Source organism: Callithrix jacchus, chromosome 14 (assembly GCF_049354715.1).
Source record: "Callithrix jacchus isolate 240 chromosome 14, calJac240_pri, whole genome shotgun sequence".
NCBI lineage: Eukaryota > Metazoa > Chordata > Mammalia > Primates > Cebidae > Callithrix > Callithrix jacchus.
Window position 1 is genome coordinate 107,053,694 of NC_133515.1, and position 21,127 is coordinate 107,074,820.

The window sequence follows — 21,127 nt, forward strand, 5'->3', positions numbered from 1 at the left end:
TGGACAATAGGTGGCGTGGTGGCAGAAAGGGGAAGAATGGACGTGGTGGGTGTCAGCCAATCACAGCATATTCAGTGATTCCACATGGATTGGACAGTGTTGAATCATGAGGAGGTTGGCAAAAGGGTCCTCTCCTCATGAGGTCTGGTTAATATCGGGAATTACTGCCTCAAACGCTGCAGGTGTGGATCGATCTCTTTCAGTCCCAGTAAATGGGGTGGCAACTGCCTTTGACAGCCTCAAAGCTGCACAGTGCTCATGCCCCAGGGCAGACAATGATGTGGGGGAGTTGCTGATTTTAGGATAGAAAATTACAACGCTTATATAGTAAACAGCACCTGGAAGTTTACTAATGATTTTTACAATTAACAGCAGCAGTGCAGTCTGATTATTCATGCGTGCTTTCTGTGAAAGAAAAGAAAGGAAGCAGATGTTGAAAAAAGTCACATGGCTTAGATTTTATTAGGAGGGGAGATGTGGTGGTGAAAGAAGGATGTATGGGTAGGAGCAAGAGGAAGGAAAGAGTGTGAGGTAGAGAATTCTTACTGTGATTTTCTTCAGATTGTAATATGCAAATCATGCTCTTCCAAATTTCAAAATTAACCTCCAGGTATGTTCAATATCACAAGAACTCTTTCTACAGCATGTACATTTAAAACCTCATGTATTTTCCAGTAGCTAGGCAATTTATAGGTGCATTAGGTATTCAATAAAAACATGTAGGATTGGGCATTTTTAAAAAATTGCATACTGAATATCCGGTTGCTCAAACATTTAGGCTGCTTGGTGAATTCTTCTAAATCCCACCAGGTGGGCTCACAACTAATTTCCAAGAATTCTATTTTTCAACCATGAAACCATCTGTATTGTATTTTAAAGTTTGATGACTGATTTCATGTTTTGTCACCCATCACTGATCAGTATTTTCAATTCCTTGCTCAGCCCATAGTAAATTCTACTTCCTTTGTCTGTTATTAAATATATATATATATTTTTTGAGACGGAGTTTCTCTCTTGTTACCCAGGCTGGAGTGCAATGGCGCGATCTCGGCTCACTGCAACCTCCGCCTCCTGGGTTCAGGCAATTCTCCTGCCTCAGCCTCCTGAGTAGCTGGGATTCCAGGCACACACCACCATGCCCAGCTAATTTTTTGTATTATTAGTAGAGATGGGGTTTCACCATGTTGACCAGGATGGTCTCGATCTCTTGAGCTCGTGATCCACCCACCTCGGCCTCCCAAAGTGCTGGGATTACAGGCTTGAGCCACCGTGCCCCTCCCTTTTTTTTTTTTTTTTTTTTTTTGAGATGGAGTCTTGCTCTGTCACCCAGGCTGGAGTACAATGGTGCAATCTCGGCTCACTGCAGAATCTACTTATTTTTTATACTGAAAAGATTATGCAGCATTATTAAATAGTGTTCTAAATAATTAAATCTCCTCTCATCTCAACAAGCAGATGCAACAGAATTCCTTTTTTGTTATATAGCATCCTGGTTCTTGTCTATACAAAAAATTATTTTTATATAGTGTAAATCATACAGAAATTGTTATTTTGTATTTTATCTTGCTTTGGAAATTTAATAACATTTTAAAAACCTTTCCTATAAATATGTGTCTTTTTTTTTCTTTTTTCTTTTTTTTTTTTTTAACAGTTTTGTTCTGTTGCCCAGCCTGGAGTGCAGTGGCGCAATTTCAGCTCACTGCAACCTCCATCTCCCAGGTTTAAGAGATTTCCATGCCTCAGCCTTCTGAGTAGCTGGGACTACAGGCACCAGCCACGCAGCTTTTTTTTTTCTTCCTTTTTTGGTATTTTTAGTAGAGATGGGGTTTTGCCATGATGTCCAGGCTGCTCTTGAACTCTTGGCCTCAAGTGATTCACCTGCCTCAGCCTCCCGAAGTACTGGGATTATAGGTATGAGCCACCACGCCGGCAGTTCTATGTAGTCTTTGAATGTACCAACGTTTTCTTGGATGTTGAAAAATTTAGCATTTTTTACATGTGGTAATAACCAATTGTTGATGGGGAATTTTGTACTATTTTAGATAACACTATAAGAAATGCACTTGAATAGATTTTTGCTTCTGTTAAACTTTTCATTAGGCAAAATTCCAAATGACAGGGTCAACTGGTCACAGAAAAAAGGCCACAGCACTCAAAGAAAGCTCTTGTATCTTATAATGTTATTGGACTGGACAGGAGCTGGTGCCTGCTAATTCAGCCCAGTCTCGCCAGTATCAGAGTGCAGGTCTCTGTGCGCTTGTGTGCACACACATGTGTGCATGCAAATTTTCAGATCTATGCCTAGTATCATGAGATGGTTTTAAATCTATTATTTATTTAATTATCAGCCAAAAATATTTTTCTATTTTTAAATTTATTGAAGTTTCTCCCATGTGTCAAGGGACCTTTAATATTTCCCTCATTTAACTCCCTTTGGAATCTTAACATTTTATTAAAAATTTTCTTAGACAATAAGCTCTACGAAGGCAGAGATGTGTCTATATATACAGAGATGAAGAGGGACTTGCCCCTCTTTATGTCGCTCTCACGTTCTTTCCCTTCCTTCCTTCTTCCTTCCTTCCTTCCTTCCTTCCTTCCTTCCCTCCTCCTTTCTTTTTCTTTCCCTCTCTTTTTCTCTCTCTCTTTCTTTCTCTTCCTTTCTTCCCCCCCTCCTTTGCTCTTTCTTTCTTTCTTTTTTTATTTCTTTCTTTCTCTTTCTTTCTTTTCTTGTTTCTTTCTTCCTTTCTCTCTCCTTCCTTCCCTCATTCATTCCTTTCCTTGTCCTTCCTCCTCTTTCACCTTCTCCTCCTTTCTCTCTTTCTCTCTCTTCATTCTCTCCTTCTTTCTTCAATGTTTCTGTTGCTGAGGACCTCAGTAGAAATACTTGTTGTATTTGAGATACCTAATTAACAAATTAATATGGTTTAATTGTTTTTTTTAATCTGGATTCAACCTGGATCAGAAGCCAAGCCTCATGCTGTACTTCAAAGGGATGACCAATGGTTTTGTGTTCCTGACCTTCTACCTTACAGTCCTTCTCTTCTATCCCCAGTGAACCATTTGGCTGATAACATCCTTCTATAGTCGAACTTCTGCCACATTTGTGGATCCACATTAAAGACAAAAGTATGTATGAGAAATAGAACCACTCAGAGCCTGTCTGCTGCACACAATTTCAGCACGAGGGCAAACAGCATGGTGACAATGGCTAATCTCTGCCATTTACCTTTATCTCTTCCTTAAAAGGTGAGAAACATTAAGTCAGTGTTTACCTACATGCTATATCTCAGACCTGTCACCAAGAAAGCTCAGTGAAGATTTCATAGGTAAAAAGAGAGAGAAAATAATGTCTTGTATGTCTTTAGCAACATGTGCACAATGCGTCTTAGTACTGTGAGCAGGTAAATGCATCTTGGAGCCTCAGTTCTTCATCAATAGATTGTGGATGATATGAAACACCTCACAAAATTCTTGGGTAGTTAATTGTGAAAATGTGTGTGAAGTGTTCAGCACAGTGCTGATCACACATTCACATCTCAGTGAGCCTTAGTTCTCTGTCCCTTTCTCAGTGGACAGATGGTAAGGGCAGATCTTGCACATTGTAAAGTAGTAGAGTTCTTAAACTGACATCCCCTAAGGATCTAAACACCAGCTCTACTAAGCTCTACTTCACCTACTGAACTTCCCAGGTGATGGGAGAACCCTTGTCTTTGTTCATTCAGAGGAGTTAACATCCGGGTATTCACATGCACATACTTTTATCCCTCCCCACATGTCAAAGTTTATGCAAATGTAAAGATGATCATTAGAAATGAGTCTCCAGCCTTTTTGGACTTGGCTTCTCACTTGAGATAGAATCAGAAGAGTCTGGAGACATTTTCTAATTGATGTGAAATGCCTTTCTCATTTTCACTGTCCTCCATCCTGTGGGTTATAAATTAGGCACTTCCTATAGAGAAATTCATTGACTTCTTCTGGCAGGTTTCCAAAGTGGACATTCATTTTTGTCTGATCCATATATACTGAGTTTCACGGGTTTTACCAGGTTATCCACAACACAGGAACAGTAAGTGCAAACAAAGAGACCAGCTGATATCACGATAGAACATCTTCTATTTGGTTCAAATTAGCTTGTTAAACCCTGCTTCAGTCTTTTCAGGTAAGGGACAGTGCTTACTTCTGAACTGGCAAACAAAATATTTCTCTCTAATCTATCAGATTGGGGAGATAATGGAGAGGCAAGACAGCAATATGGGGTTGGCTAGAAAAATGACAGACTGCATATGTACATCAAATAAATTCCAAACACAGCTGTCCATCCCCAAGGTATCTTAACTTCACCAGATATCATCTCACTGCTATCTGTCAGTGATTACTCTGTCTGGTTTTGATATTGAAAGAAAGTTTTCACCTTCAGCACATCCATGCAGTGTGACCAGCATACAATCTAAGAATTCGAGGCTGTGCCAGCCATTCTCTAGACACTGAGTCCCAACAACAGTGGCAGGAAGAGTGGGCCTTGGGTTGATATGGCTGCCAGCTCACCAATCCCTACACATGTTCCTCATACTGTTTCTTTCTAGGAATCTCTATTCCAGACCCTTTATTCTGACTATCACCTGCATCTTGTATCCTGGTTTCTTTTATTTTGAAAATTTTAAATAGTGCACTAGAGGTTGTAGAGGAGGTACTTAAGATATGGGTGTCTTCACTCTATTCTTGAGAGGACGTGCATGATACATGAAGGTCAAGGTACATCAGAACTTTATAAAGCCTGATATAGAGATTGTGGGAAGCCCTTTGGGGAGAGAAGGTCATTGAGCCCCCATGACTGCAGCAGAAGGTGGAAGAGAAGCTGGACAGTGGATGGGAGCAGGAGAGAATCATCACCCACAGCCAGGGAGGGGTGGGCTTGCTTTGCTTTGGTTGCTTTGTTTTGCTTTTATTCACATGCTGCCATGAATGGAGCTCTGTCAGTGCTTTAACATCAACAGAGTAAGAATAAACTATGGGTTAGCCCCATCACAGCTCAAGGTGGGAGGGTGATGTTAACTTGGAGCTAGACCACAGCATGGTTGGAGTCCTCAGCAGATGGTGCAGCAGATCTGGCCAGCCTGGCAGAGCCCCTGAGCCCCACTTCCACCACGTGGGACATGTTAGTGGCAGAGAGGCTGATAATCACAAGGACTGAGCAGTGCCTGGAAAGGAAATCCCAGAAAGTCCTATGGTGGGGGAAGGCAGTAAGGAGAGTCCAGGCCCTAGAATGTAACGTTGGGAACTCTGCTCCCTGGGACAGCCCCAAACTTATCTGGAGGGAAATAAACTAAAGGCATGCTTTTATGCCATCATCCAGAACACATTGCTAACAAAGCAGCTAGTAGTCCCATGAGAATAAGAGACGGTCTCACAGGAAATCTCTCTGACCAAAGCACTTTGAGAACCACTGAATAAACAGAACTGTCAATACTTGAGGAATCAAAGCTAACAGAATGACGTAGAGTAAGAATATAAAACAGGTTATATTATCTTCTAAAGGTTTGCTGAAAAATCAACTTGCAGAAAATAGGTTAATTGGAGATAAGGCATACAAATGTATTTAATGTATATACACAGTAGCCTTCATAATGAAGATGCAAACGTATAGGGAAATTGTCCCTTTTTATGCTTGGGTTCAACAAAGTCTGAACAGCTGTATAGAAATACGATTGGAACAAAAGTGTATGATCTAATGGTAATAGACAGTGTGGGGACGCCCAGCAAGGACTGTCTATCTGGAGTCTTCTGAGCCTCTCTCAGCCTGCATTCCTTCCTTCTGAGCATTTGGCAGGACCCTCTTTGGAATGGGGCTATATTAGTCCATTCTCACATTGCTACAAAGAAATACATGAGACTAGGTAACTTATAAAGAAAAGAGATTTAATTGACTCTCAGTTCCACATGGCAGGGGAGTCCTCAGGAAACTTACAATCATGGCAGAAGGCACCTCTTCACAGGGTGGCAGGAGTGGGAATGAGTGCAGAGAGAAGGGGGAAGCCCCTTATAAAACCATCATATCTCATGCAAACAGTAGGGGATGATTTAATTATCTCCATCTGGTCCTGCCCTTGACACGTGAGGATTATTACAATTTGAAGAGAGATTTGGGTGGGGACACAGAGCCAAACCATATTAGGGGGTCTTATGATCTACTGTAAAGCAAGGTAAGTCAGATACTTTCTCAATGGTCAGTTTTTACACAAAAAGGCAGAGAGAGCACTTAGGTAATATTTTCAGGTTTTATGATTGGCTTTGGTGAAAGGGGCTTTTGGTTTCTATGACCCATCTTGGGAAAGAGAGATTTTTGTTTCTATGACTGGCTAAGGACTGAGAGACAGAAAAGCAGGAGAAAGAGAAAAACTTTCACTGCTAAGGCTGCTGCTGAGGTCTCCTTTTGGGAATATTGTTTTCTGAGCCATCAGTGTGTGTGTCTGTGTGTGTGTATGTATGTACACACACATACAGGTAATCTCAGAATAAAAACGATATTGAAAGCAATAGCAAGCATACATGAAGTCTTTGGACATGACAAATGAAACTGATGAAATAAAGAGCTTAATGAATGGAGTTTTACAAATGAATAGATATAGTTGAAGAATCATTTTGTAAGTTGAATTCAAATAATGTCTTCCAGAATACATTCAGAAGCAATTATGTAATATGATGATTGAGACAAAAAGTTAAAAGATATGGAAGATAGAAGTAGTAACATTTATTTAATAAAAGTTCCAAAGGGGCCAGGGGTGGGGAATCATGCTTGTAATCCCAGCACTTTAGGAGGCCGAGGCAAGCAGATCACCTGAGGCAAGGAGTTTGAGACTAGCCTGGCCAACATGGCAATACCCCATCTCTACTAAAAATACAAAAATTCGCCAGGTCTGGTGGCACATGCCTGTAATACAAACTAATTGGGAGGCTGAGGCACAAGAATCACTTGAACCTGGAAGGCAGAGGTTGCAGTTAGCCAAGATTGGGTCACTGCACTCAGTCTTGGTGACATAGTGAGACTCAAAAAAAAAAAAAAAATTCCAAAGGCAAGAAATGATTGGAAGAAAATATTGTCATTGTATATTAGAATATTTTCTATTAGTTTTCACTTTTCATGGTGAGTAGTTATTTGCATGTTTTCTTTTAGCATCTAGTTTGTCTATATCTTACTTTCATACAAGTAAAAAAGTCTTTGCTTCAAAAAAAAGCACACACATGTGCACACAAAACCACATACAAGATAATTAACAAATGCCTTAGTCCATGCAATGGAAATACTAAAAAGTCAGCTAGATTTCTAACAAAAATGATCCCCAGAGTTAGAGAGAAGATGGTAATAAACAAAACGAACTATGAAAAATGATGGTAAGTTAAGCAAATCACTGCACTGAACATATAGTAACACCAAAACAGTACCTGTCAATAAAGTGCAAATCCCTTTGATAACAGATGGATTTCTGAGAAGCCAAATTCAGTATATATGCATGGATATGTATATATATGTGTAATTCCAATTTATTTATATATGTATATATGCACATACAAATATGTATACATATGTACATGGCTACTAAACCATGAAATAAAATGAAGTATTAGCAATGTAATTTTGTATAGGTAGCTATGTAATTTTAAACTTCAAGGAAACAGGTAATCTCCATCAGGTATATTCTATCTTCACTTGTCCCATAGAACATAAAAAGTGAAGTCATCTTAACACAATTCATGAGGCTTCACACTTCACACTTTATAAGATTGATTCTAATATTAGATGAGGATACTATAAGAACAAAAAAAAAAAACCGAATCGGATTTTACTTATAGATTTACTTAAATCTACTTATACAGATTTAAGAACCTAAATAAAAATTAGTTTATTAATTTTATAAGAGCATAAAAATAGTATATCATGATCAAGCAACATTTATACCAAAGATTCAGGAGAGTTCAGCCTCAGAAAATATAGTTATTTAATGTATCATATAATGGAAAGTAGAAAAGAATCTAAATAGCTATCTTAATAGAAATGGATGCAGAAAACAGCATAAGATCAACTTCAATACCAATTTATTATTTTTTTAAAAAACAATGCCATTAGAATATCAGAAAGGGAAGGTAACTCTTTCAGTTTGTTCAAAGTTATTTATCAAAACCCTACTTCCAATATTATATTGAACTGGCAAATTTTAATCACATTCTCTTTGGGCACAAGGTAATGAAAACAACCATTGCGCGTGTGAATGTTCAACATCTGTTCTGTGAATGGCAGTCAACTGAATGAGACAAAGCATTAAGAAAAGAAAAAGAAATGCACATATAGATTATAAGAGCAGTGACATTGTCGTTAGTTGCAGATAACATGATTATGTTAACAGAAATCATCAAGAGGGGCATGGGTAATCCAGTGACTTAATCAATCAAAAAAGGAGCCATTGTTACTATCACAAGGTTTCCTGAGGTTGACAGAGAGGTAATCAAGAAGTAAAAACCATCAATGTTCCTCCACACTAGCTAGAAATTTGACCACCAGAAAATGTTAGACAGAATGGCAATAGAAATATCATCTATAATACCAACAAAAATACGGTACTTAAGAATAATAAAACAATAATATAAAACACCATTATTAGAAAACAAACAAACTCTAAGAACAAAAAAAGGAGAGCTGTACAAGAGTTGACTGACTGGATAAGTTAACTTTCAGCACTTCGAATTTTCCTTCGGGTCTCTGTGTTTTCTGAGGAGGAATCAGCTATGAGTCTTATTGAAGATCCTCCTCATATGTGAAGAGTTCTCTGGACCTGAGGCCTTGAAGCAGCTCCAATCCTGTCATGTCTCCTGCCGGGTTTTCATTATGAGTATGGGATGTTGGTTTTGAGGCTCCTGCAGAGATGGGGAAAGAAAGAAGCAAATGGGCAAGCTCAAATCCCTCAAAGCTTGCTCTTCTTACTGAGATTCTGTCACTTTTCTCGAATGAATGCAACCCAAGCTGCTTCAAACCCCTGGCTAATTTCCAGAAAAGGTTGATTCTGACCACTTTTCCCCAGGGTTTTCTTTGTTTCCATAGAGAAAAGAATTCTCAAAAGTCCTCACTTGGCCATTTTTGCTGCTGCAACCTGTTGGATGAGTTAATTTTATGAATAATCAGTTTTGCTAAAATCTGTTTGTCAATTCAATACAATTCTAAGCAGTTTCTCAGTAGCAGGTTTTGGGAAATCGGAAAACTGATCCAAAATGCATTCAATAGTTAAGAAACTTTGGAAATGAAGAAAAGAGATGGAGCAATAGCCCCACCAGACAGAAAGACATGTTTCCAAACATCTGTCAAACAAATAGTATTTTAGAACAGAAATTGACATACAACCAGAAACAGACCGAGAAGCCTGCAAACGTGATTTGTGATGAAGTAGTGAAATCACAGAGGTTTAGCAAATGTATTGGGAAGCCTGGCTCTAAAGTTTGAAAATTAAAGGTAGACCCCCAACTCATAACAGATAAACTCCAAAATAAAACTCCAAATGGAAGAAAAACCTAGATGTAAAATGTAAAAATTTAAAGTTTATGAAAATGAGGAAGAAAGTCACTGAGAGGATCGAAAACCGTCAGCAGGATTTCAAAAGCACGAACCATAAAGGAAAACCATTTGTCAGAGACAAATGTAGAAGAAGGCATACTAATGAAAGATAGTTATAAAATCTTTAAGTGTTCAAAAATATTCACATCTAGAATACATAGGAGCTCATGTAAATCAGGAAGAAAAGGAAAACGCAACAGAAAAATGGGCCATGATTATGAACGGTCAGGTTATAGGCCTTGAAATATTAGTGATTAAAAATAAGTAAATGAAACTCAAATTCATGAGCAATGAGAAAAATATTGATTTTGATAAGCAAATGACATCATTCATTAAAGCTTTGTGTAAGGTAGACACCATGGCACAGTGTAATATGAGATCCTATTCCTTGACCTGAATATGTAAAGATTGAAAAAACTTAACAATATATCGATTTTTTTTAAGAAAACACTTTAATTTTATGTTTTGGGTGAACACAAGTCTTAGTCCCAGTTTTTACCTGTTATCTCAGAGTAAATATTACTAGGTGCCCATTTCAAGCTCAACATTCCCTGGAAAATCAGTTGTATGGCCAATGTACGTGCTGTACAATACCATTAATTTAAATTTAAAAACACAAAACCTTGGCACATATTTTCCAAGGAACACATTGGTTTTATGTTACATGAGGCCTGAAGACGAACAAATGGACAAAAAGTATGCATGGGGGTGGAGGGGAAGGCACAAGAATAATGTAAGGAATCTGGGATTTGGCACAGAGGTTAGAATTTAAGAATTTCCTATGACCCCTTCTTTCCACAGTCAACAATTAATTTCCCAATTATGGAAGGGCCACCCATACTTTCCTGGATAAACTTGAGAAAAGTAATACTTTTGGAGGACATAATAGAGTCCTTCCCAGAGGAGCCAAATAAATCCCTCTGTAATGGTATGCAGCCTGTGTCCAGGATGCAAACCAATCTCAGACGTTAATAAGAAATCTCAGCTGTATAAACCAAAGGTACAAGATGTTAAATTCAGGAAATCTCATTTTACACTAAACAAACAAGGAAAGGGAGTCTAATTGGGCCCCTCTGCAATCAGATCCTATTGCCTTCTTGGGTTCACTAAGTTGTGCTGAGGGATGGTGTGGGGAAGCTCATGTAACCTTGAGCTGTATGTCTCTTCCCTTAGAGGTTAGGGCAAGAAAAGGAACAAATGTGGAACAGAAGTTTCAGAGACCTCTATGGAAAGATAAAGTTCTCAGAGGTATCAACTTCATATCAAAAGGGTCTTTTAAAAGGTATTTTATTAAGGCTATGGAGAAGAAATAACCTTTGGAAATGGAAGTTTTCCCATTAGATGGAATATTTATTTTCCCTTGATTTTACACAGCCTACAATGTACTTTCATTCCTTAACTCATTTAACTGTCAGAACAGCCCCATGAGATAAGCAGAATTAGCATTTCCACCTTTGTAGGAGAGCTCTTAGGTCAACTCTTGTCTCTTGAACATGAAAATTCATGTCTTTAATCGTTATATCAGGATTTGGTCAGGAATACAGAAGCAACTCCATGTATTTTAATTAAGGGAAATTTAGGCTATCTTAAAAAACAAAAACAAAAACAGAAAATAAAGAAGCGTGAATTCCAAGAAAATACCTTATTACATAGGATCTTAGTAAGCATTGCATATCTCCTCTATCTTTACAGGTGTCTGGTCTTTTGCAATAGACTGAAGCAGGGGCAACCTTGTCTTCTCTACATCGTGCCTTTTCCTGGGAGCCCAGAAAAACTACATTTCCCAGCATCCCTTGCAGTTAGTTTGGGGTCATATGACCCAGTTCTGTCCAGTGGAACGAGAGGGGAAGTGATGTCTACCACTTTCAGGCCTGTGCTGCCTCTACCACCTTTTTGTTCTGCCACAGAACCCTTGGATTCCAGAGTTTCCAGACACCATGACTATAAGATGGAGGACAGCCACTTGACCTGCAGAGACTTTGAGTGAAAATAAATAAACCTTTTTTGTGTTAAGCCATGCAGATTTCGTGGCTGTCATAGCAGCTAGCTGGTATTGATTACCCTGTTAAAGGGATGCCAAGACATTGGTATATTTTATCTTGCTTAAGAACAATAGACAGTTACTAGTCTACTTCCTCTACTTCCCAAAAATGGGGAAAAAATCAATACCTGGTAGTATCATTGGGTTCCTGACTAGTTCATGGACTCCTTGTGGGTAGGGATGCTGTAAAGCTCCATTTCATATCCTTCTCTTTTTATTAGGTTGGTGCAAAAGTAATTGTAGTTTTACTTTTGGCAAAAACAAAAAACAAAATACTTTTGCACCGACCTAATAGAATAATATCTGACGTATTGAGGGTATGCTGTAAATGAATCTACAGGGACTAATGAATGACTTGATGAGTCATAATTTTGATGTATTCTCATTCAACGCACACTAAAAGTTTTTAAAGTATTTTAATGATAAATATGACTTAATTTGTTTTGCTAAGAAATTAAAAGCAACTAAAAGGAGGGCTAAAATCTCATTTGTACTATAACATAAGCTTATTTGGGTTTGATTATGTTTAAAATTTTTCTTATTGATTACACACAGGGAGCTCAGATCACTGACCATACTTCTGATAAATCTGAGACGTTCTGTGCTCAGCAATGCTCAAGGTTCTGTCAGCACAAATTTCTCCTTACCCCATGGAACCAAAGGAAACCAATGTTGCTCCTGACTTCTACATGAGTGCCTTTGAAACGGGTTAACTTTAATGAATTTTAAATATGTTTCTTCTCTTTTATAATTCAATTGGTGTTTGGATTTAAAGTTAATTATCTAATTTCCTAAACTATTCTGTGCATTCTTCTCTCTCTTGTTTTGAACATTCCAGAAGATTGGTTGGTCCACAGTGTCTAAGTGGTCTCTGTAAGTTGGAAGAGTGTGATGCAAAATGGAATTGGAGTAGCCTAATCCCTCCTCCCAGTGACCTAAGCTACTTGGAGGAGATGAAGAAATGCTTGCAACTCTTTTAATTAACCAAATAGCTATTGGAAAGCCATGTATCCCACTGTCTGCCAGAAGCTATCATAGCTCAACCATTTCAGTGTTTCTTTCACACAAACAATACTGATTAAAAGCAACCAACATTATATAATTGCCATTGTCTTGTTCATAACTATAAAAGTTTTCTCAGAGAAACCACTGAGTCTGCTCATTTCCAGTTATTGGCTGCTTCTCCCTGACCCTGGAGATTCACCCCCTCACTGGTGTCTGGCAGGAAGTCAGGGAAGCTTCTGCTGAATAGTGTGTGCTATGTGCCATGTTCTGTGTTCTCCTGTTACACTGGCTGGCAGGGAGGTGATGGTAGAAGGGAGACAGGCTTGGGATGAGGAGGACGCAGGGAGGAGATGGGCCTGGGATGGTGGAAGGAGGCAGAAGGAGAAATGGACAAATGGGTTCATTAATTATCTGCTCTTCTGGAGCAATCGTGAACTCTAAGAAGAAAATATTAAGTAGCAGGCACTTGACTATCATTTGAATCTCATTTATACTTGTAAAAATGGTTATGAATAGTAATAATAAAAAATAGAAATGTTTAGAAATATTGTAGTGCTAAAGACTGTCCACCTAATCTTGTCCTTTTAGATATGTGTAACCCTAATGATCTACTGCTGGTGGATAACCAAACCACAGTGACTAGGAAATCATTCCATCATTCCATCATTCCACCATTCCATAAAGATCTGCTGAGACCCTCTAGGTGCTGAGGACTATGGAAAGAGGCCACAGTCAGGGGAGAAGGTCTTTGCCCTTAATTGCTCAAGAATGAAGTGGGTGCAATCCTGGAACTCACAACTATGCAGGAGCAGTTTTCAGATATGACAGGCATGCTTTCCTGAGACATGACTCAGCCCAGAATAAATATTTGTGCTGCATTGAAGGGTTTTACCATTAGAAGTTGTATTCATTGTTTTCCCTGATGCTCAGATGACCAGAAGTGAATATAAGGATATGACTTGTCTTTTATTAAATCCAGATTTGCCTTTCCAACCAAATAATAGAGCCTTGAAGCTAGTATAATGTTTAGGTGAATATATAACATGGAGCTACCACAGACAATGATGTCTACTCCTGAATGTTTGTATTTATCAAAGCTTTGAGCCCAAAAGGGAAAAAGAATCAGAAGCCTCCCACCAGCAAAAATCTGGTGCTGTCTCCTGAGCACTGTTGGCTACACTAAACCTTCCTAGCTGTGCATCGCTATTTCTCTCCACAGGGCCGGGTACAACTTGAAGGCTTCTCTCCCTGAAGTGTGACAGTGGAGGAGGGCACAGCCTCTTGTTCTTCACAATGTCCACATTCTTTTGGGCTGTAAAGATTGAAGCACAGTGTCTGGGGCCACTAAGTCTGGACTGGAACCGTATTCTATTCCCATCACCCTGGCTGTATGGCGTTAGGACCTGAATATTCTTCTAGCTATTCCACTTTAGCTTTCTAGTCTTTAAAAGCACAAATGAAGCCACGCAGAGGAGAGCACTCGGCACGCCATCCTGTGCAGAGCACACACTTTGTAAAGAGACTTTCCCCTCTTCCTGCCACCCTATGCCCAAACTGCCTCTTTTAGAAGAGGGATGAGGATTTACACTCTGCCACATGCATTATGTGGATTGTTCCTTCACTACAAAGTTATAAAATAGGTGCTTTTATTATTCAGAATATGGATGAGAAAGCTGAAGGCAAGGATAGAATGAGAAATGTCCTCAACTTTACCCAGAAGCAAGTAGTTATGCCAAGATGTGAACTGAGTTATTTACAACCAAGAACCCTTACTCTCTCTTATTTTTCAAGAGTCTGACATCTGCGTTTCTCTATTTTCCCTGGATATTGGACATTGTAGAACAGGATACACACACACACACACACACACACACACACACACACACGAGAAAATTCTCTATTTTCAGTGGGAGAGCTGTAATTTATATCTTAGGACTTCAACATATAAATTTAAGGGTTGGGGGGAGCTTAGTTCAACCCACAACACACAATCATCTTCACTGTAAAAACTCACATTTCTGAGCACGACTTTTCCTCTCTAGTCTTCTGTTTTGCTTAACACCAACACCAACGTGGTATCATCATAAGAAGTAGCAGAACATGCTCATCTTTCTGTGTAATGCACCAGTTAATTTTCGAATTCAACCTTCCCACCCTCTCTGAAAGGCAGCAAGATGTGCCCAGATCATACACCTAGAGGATGACCTTGTAGGGCCTTAACCTCAGGTCTTCTCTGAGTGTTGTGCTCTTTTCATAACACCCTGCTATTTTGCTGTCAGATATAAGCAAGTGTACTGCTTGGAAATTAGTGACATGGTTGGGGACAGTCTGAATGCACTGTGATTTCATAGTAGCATCCCTTTCTCATGGCACCAAATCATAGATACACAACCAAAGGGGAAAAGATACTGGATCAGGACTCATTTAGAGCAAGAGTAATGAACCATGCCAAGGACCAAGTCTCTTCTTGTGAATAAAGTTTTATTATAAACACAGCCAAAGCCATTCAGCTAGACATTTTCTATGTCTTCTTCCATGCTGCAATGCATGCCTGAGTAATTGTGCTGAAGACTGTGTGTTTCTTAAAGCTGAAAAGCAAGTGGGCTCTCAATGCACTCAATGAGATACTCAGGGCACTCACTGAGTCTCAGAGCACTCAGTGACTAATGGGATGATGTCAACGGACACTGAAACTGGAAGGAAAAAGGCTCTGGATGTCCTAACTTGGAACACTGGGTCATGAAAAAGGAGAAGCATGGTAGTTAACACATTGAATCTGTAAAAAGTCCATGAGCCCATAGCAATATTCAAAATATTAATAAGAGAGACAGGGCAGAAAAATAAAAGGTATGGAGGGGAAGAAGGTCTTTAACAAAGAAAGCCAGCTAATAGGTGAATAACAGAATTAGAAAACAGCAATTCTTATTGGTACTGTTGCTATTAACAATACAAAATAAAGGTATCTTGAAGACTTACTGTGTAAGTCTGCAATTATTATAGGCAAAAGTGTTATAATGCACAGAACAAGAAACCCAGGTTAGGAATCAAGGGAAAAAAACCAACAAAATTAGGCCCTTAGGCTTCCTAGATGGTATTCACTGGCCTGCGAGAGTTGAGCCTCTTCCAGTAAGCATGTGGTATGGTCCCAGGCTGGGCAACGGAGGTGGCAGATTCTCCTGCAATTCCTTCCCCACCCCCAGGCTCCTGACTTCCTGATACCACTTCCCAGGTTCTCATGCTCTTTTCTAGGCCAGGACAGACCAGAGCTGAATGGCCCCTAGAGGAGACCATCCTATTCATCTCCCTCTCTTTCTGCAAGATGGGACAGTGTTTCATTTGTTTGATTATCTCATTTTGTAACTTTTATTTCCAAGGATACTAATTTTGCAACTTCCCTAGTGCTGATGTTTGACATTGCATATTCACTGAGTTTCTCCTCCCTCACAGTTCACCTCCATCTAAGGGTTTTCATTGCAGATTCACCTTGGTTGTTGCGTTAGTTCATTTTCACACTGCTAATAAAGACATACCCGATACTAGGCAATTAAAAAAAAAAGAGGTTTATTGTACTTACAGCACCATGTGGCTGAGGAGGCCTCACAATAATGGTGGAAGGTGAAAGGCACGTCTTACATGGCAGCAGACAAGAGAAGACAGCTTGTGCAGGGACATTCCCTTTTTAAAACTCAGATCTCATGAGATTTATTCCCTATCATGGGAATAGCATAGGAAAGATCTGTCCCCATGATTCAATTACCTCCCGCCAGATTCCTCCCACATGTGGGAATTCAAGATGAGATTTGATTGGTGACACAGCTGAAACATATCAGTTGTAGTTATGTATTTCTCAAGTCTCCATAACTACCAAGGGCCTGCAATGTGTGATAGACTGTACAGTCAGTTATCTTAAGTTTGAATCCAGATTCTGCCATTGATTCGCTGTGATGCAGGATGAGTTACTCAGCCTTTTGCACCTCAGTTTACTCATCTGTAAAATAGGCTATTCAACACTGTACTTAGTTGCTAGAGTTGTTGTTACAAAGAAACCCAGACCATGTGGCTTAAATAACAGCAATTATTGTCTCACCATTGTGGAGGCCAGAAGTCTAAGATGAAGGTGTGAGCAGGGCTGGTTCCTTCTGAGGCTGCAAGAGAGAATCTGCACCAAGCCCCTCTCCCTGGCTTGTCTTCTCCTGTGTTTTCTGCATCTTCTCCCTGTGTCTTTTCACATAATTTTCCTTGGGTGCATCTGTCTCCAAATTTCCCCTTTTCATGAAAACATCAGTCACAGTGGATTAGGGCCCATCCTGATGCCCTCATTTCAACTTGGTCATCGCTGTAGAGACCCTATCTCCAAATAAGGTCACACTCTGAGGTCCTAAAGGTCAGGATTGCAGCGTATAAATTTCAAGAGTTGGAGTAAGCTTAGTTCAACTCACAACACACAATCATCTCTACTATAAAATCCACTGGAGGTGAAATGATGTGTGGGATTTAGATGAGAGCCTGCTGCATGGTGAGCCCTGAGTCGGTGTTATTTATTACTGATGCATCGACTCTCTCTTTAGTGCTCCTCGAGGAAAGATTTTACTGCCTCCAATCTTTTCTACAGGTCACTTCTGCGCCTCTCATTATCTTTAGAACTCCCTTGTGAACTCACTCTTAAACTCCCTTGACTTTTTATTTGCAAAGTCTAGAAATGGGAGATGGAAGACAAGAGATCATCTGGGAGCAAAACACCTCCAACGAGGATCTGATGGCTACTGTGTCCCGGGGGTCCTGGTGGCAGCCTTTGAACTTTCTGCCAGGTGGTCACTCTACACGCCCAAGTCCTACCTGCTCCTTGCAGGCAGGGCCTCATCCCTTCTCCTGGGGCCTCCATCCCACATCTTTCCTGGAGCAGACCTTGCCCTCTCCAGCTTCTACTGGGCAGGTGGAACTTGTCTGCCTGTGGACCAAGTTTCCAGTTTTTCCAGAAGGAATTTTGGATCTGACTCTGGTGGAAATGGGCCTCACCTGTCTATCTTGGCTTCAAGCAGTGGAATTAGGTGAACCCTACAGGCCAGGGATGTTCTAGCAATTCCCTCTAGCCTCTTCCTGTTTCTCATTTGTTCCTGCAGCAGACACTTTCTGGACACCTACTGGCCAGTCCCTCTTAGAACTGGTTGTGGGATGCCTCAGTTGGGCCAGGCATGACCCCTGCCCTCAGGAAGCTCACAGCCTAGTGTTGAAGAGAAACAGATGTCTGAAGTTTCTCCTCTTACTTCTGAATACCCCTCCTGTTCTGTGGGTTCAAGACTTTAGCCTTCTCCTCTGGGAAGCCTTTCCTGACCATGGGAGTCTGAAGGGTTCATGCTTTCTCTTAAATTCCTCCTGCACTTGTCTGTACTTCTCAGCTATCAACCCTCACTTGTCTTCCCATCTCCAACACAGTGGAACTCTCTGCAATCCTACCCCCACCAGACTCTCATTTCTGACTGCACATATATAAAGAACCCCAGCTCTGTTCTAGAAGTCACAGAAACCAGAGAGGCTCTTACCACTGCTCCTGGTTGGGCTGGGCTTCAATCCCTGATGCAGCCCTGCTTGTCTGTAACCACTGCTGATGGTGGTGTCAGAGTCCCTGCATGGACCTGCACCAAATGCCCCTGCTCTGCTCTGGTACAGAGCTTTTGTACCAAGGCATGAGCCACGGAAAGAAAGAGCTTCAAGAATAAATGTGCAAGTACCTTCGGTGCCTTGTATTTGAGGACTGCCTCTCTGTACCAGCCCAGGAAGCAGCCTGGTGTCTCATTGCCCTAAGAACACAGTAACCTGCATTGGTCTTGCAATCTAGTAGAACTCCCACAGGGAAAGTCAAGTGGGTGGCATCACAATTTTAGAAAGTCTTTTAGACCTCATCTCTGTGCAGCCAACTTGCCTCTGCCCTGGCACTCAGGGAGCAGATAGAAACCCCTCTGTTCCTCTCTGGATTGTGACATTCACTCACTAAAGCAATCGAGTCCTTTGAGCTGGATGTGGTGGTGATATTTTACTCAGGCAAACAATACTGACAAGAAATGAACCTGTGGGAGACTACAGTTATTGGAGCTCCATGGTTTCAGAAAAAAATTAAAACTCACCAGGAAGTCAGAAATTCTGTCCCAGCCTCCCAATTCTGCCTGCAATGATTCAGGCCCTTCCCCTTTCTAAGATGCTGGTGAGCCTCATACAAAGAGATCCCCATGTAGACTTCCCAACTTCATTAGAGTATGAATAACAGAACCTTGGAAACAGACTAAGTTCAAGGAAGTAATTTATTTAATCATCAGGATTTTGGCTTGACTCTGGATATGGATTCCCAGCCACATTCTTTCCATGTGACCAGCCTAACCTAAGCTGGTCTATGGACATGATTTTATCAAGTTGATTATTGTTGTTTAGTCTTTGCATGAGACTATAAGGAAAGCCAAAGAAAGGTGAGGTGCCTGTTAAGACTTTTAGAGGAAACTGAACTCTTTAAAGCCTGCATTCCATATTAAACCACAGTGCCACACACATACTTCTTTCTCTGCTATTCAAAATGGAAAATATCAGAGAATAATACTCCACAAAAATGCATTTGTATTCTTCTCAGGAATGGTGTTTTCACATTCTGCACTTGAGAAGGAGTGTTTTGTTATACCATTTACCCTCTCATAGAAATGTTATTGTTTTATTGAAATAATTAATTTGCTATATTAAGAAGACCAAACATTAATCTCAAACCAAAGCCTGAAACCTGTTTTATTGATATTTAATACAATAGTACTTGAAATCAATTATATACTGTTCTAATGGCTTTCCTCCATGCTCTTCAAAGCCTCTGTTACTGTTTTTAAATACACACACATGAACACACACCCTCAGGAACGTGCACCAAGTCCCCACACCAAAAATTCTTAATTCTTAAATTCAGTATGGACAAAATGCTCAAGAACTTGTTAAAATACAGATTTGGTGCTCAAACCTCCTAGAGATTTTGATTGAACAATACAGTTGATATGGTCCATGAGCTGTCCTTGAGAAACACAGCTCTATACCTACAAATTCAGTCTAAACTCACTCTGGCCAGTGAAGAGCATTCTGTAGGAGCTTCCATTGCACTAGTGGCTAGCACCTTTTCTTTTCTTTTCTTTTTTTTTTTTAATTGAGAGGGAGTTTCACTCTTGTTACCCAGGCTGGAGTGCAATGGCGAGATCTCGGCTCACCACAACCTCCGCCTCCTGGGTTCAGGCAATTCTCCTGCCTCAGCCTCCCGAGTAGCTGGGATTACAGACACCCACCACCATGCCCAGCCAATTTTTTGTATCTTTAGTAGAGACAGGGTTTCACCATGTTGACCAGGATGGTCTTGATATCTTGACCTCATGATCCACCCACCTCGGTTTCCCAAAGTGCTGGGATTACAGGCTTGAGCCACCATGCCCAGCCACCTTTTCTTTTGTTTTTTATTGCATTTTAGGTTTTAGGGTACATGTGAAGAACATGAAAGACTGTTACATAGGTACACACACAGCAGTGTGATTTGCTGCCTTCCTCCCCATTGTCTCTATCTGGCATTTCTCCCCATGCTATCTCTCCCCAACTCCCTACCTCCGCTGTCCCTCCCCTATTTCCCCCCAACAGCCTCCAGTGTGTGATGCTCTCCTCCCTGTGTCCATGTGTTCTCATTGTTCAACACCTACCTATGAGTGAGAACATATGATGTTTGATTTTCCATTCTTGTGCCAGTTTGCTGAGAATGATGGTTTCCAGGTTCATCCATGTCCCTACAAAGGACACAAATTCATTGTTTTTGATGGCTGCACAATGTTCCATGGTGTATATGTGCCACATTTTCCCTGTCCAGTCTATCATCGATGAGCATTTGGGTTGGTTCCAGGTCTTTGCTATTGTAAACAGTAGGGCAATGAACATTCGTATGCATGTGTCCTTATAGTAGAATGATTTATAATCCTTTGAATATATACCGAGTAATGGGATTGCTGGGTCAAATGAAATTTCTATTTCTAGGTCCTTGAGGAATCGCCACACTGACTTCCACAATGGTTGAACTAATTTACACTCCCACCAGCAGTGTAAAAGTGTTCCTATTTCTCCACATCCTCTCCAGCATCTGTTGTCTCCAGATTTTTTAATGATCGCCATTCTAATTGGTGTGAGATGGTATCTCAATGTAGTTTTGATTTGCATCTCTCTAATGACCAGTGATGATGAGCATTTTTTCATATGTTTGTTGGCCTCATGTATGTCTTCTTTTTAAAGTGTCTGTTCATATCCTTTGCCCACTTTTGAATGGGCTTGTTTGTTTTTTTCTTGTAAATCTGTTTTAGTTCTTTGTAGATTCTGGATATCAGCCCTTTGTCAGATGGTAGATTGCAAAATTGTTTTCCCATTCTGTTGGTTGCTGCTTCACTCTAACAACTGTTTCTTTTGCCATGCAGAAGCTGTGGAGTTTGATT

At 40.3% G+C, this 21,127-nt stretch overlaps 1 long non-coding RNA gene across 1 annotated transcript in view; it reads left to right on the forward strand.

The window, feature by feature from the left end:
• Positions 1 to 12,743, forward strand: part of LOC118147411 (uncharacterized) — a 212,384-nt gene extending 199,641 nt beyond the window's left edge. Inside the window, exon 6 of the long non-coding RNA XR_008476487.2 lies at positions 11,291 to 12,743. This is a non-coding gene — a long non-coding RNA (uncharacterized LOC118147411). The remainder of the gene's footprint in view (positions 1 to 11,290) is intronic.
• The last annotated feature ends 8,384 nt before the right edge of the window (positions 12,744 to 21,127 follow it).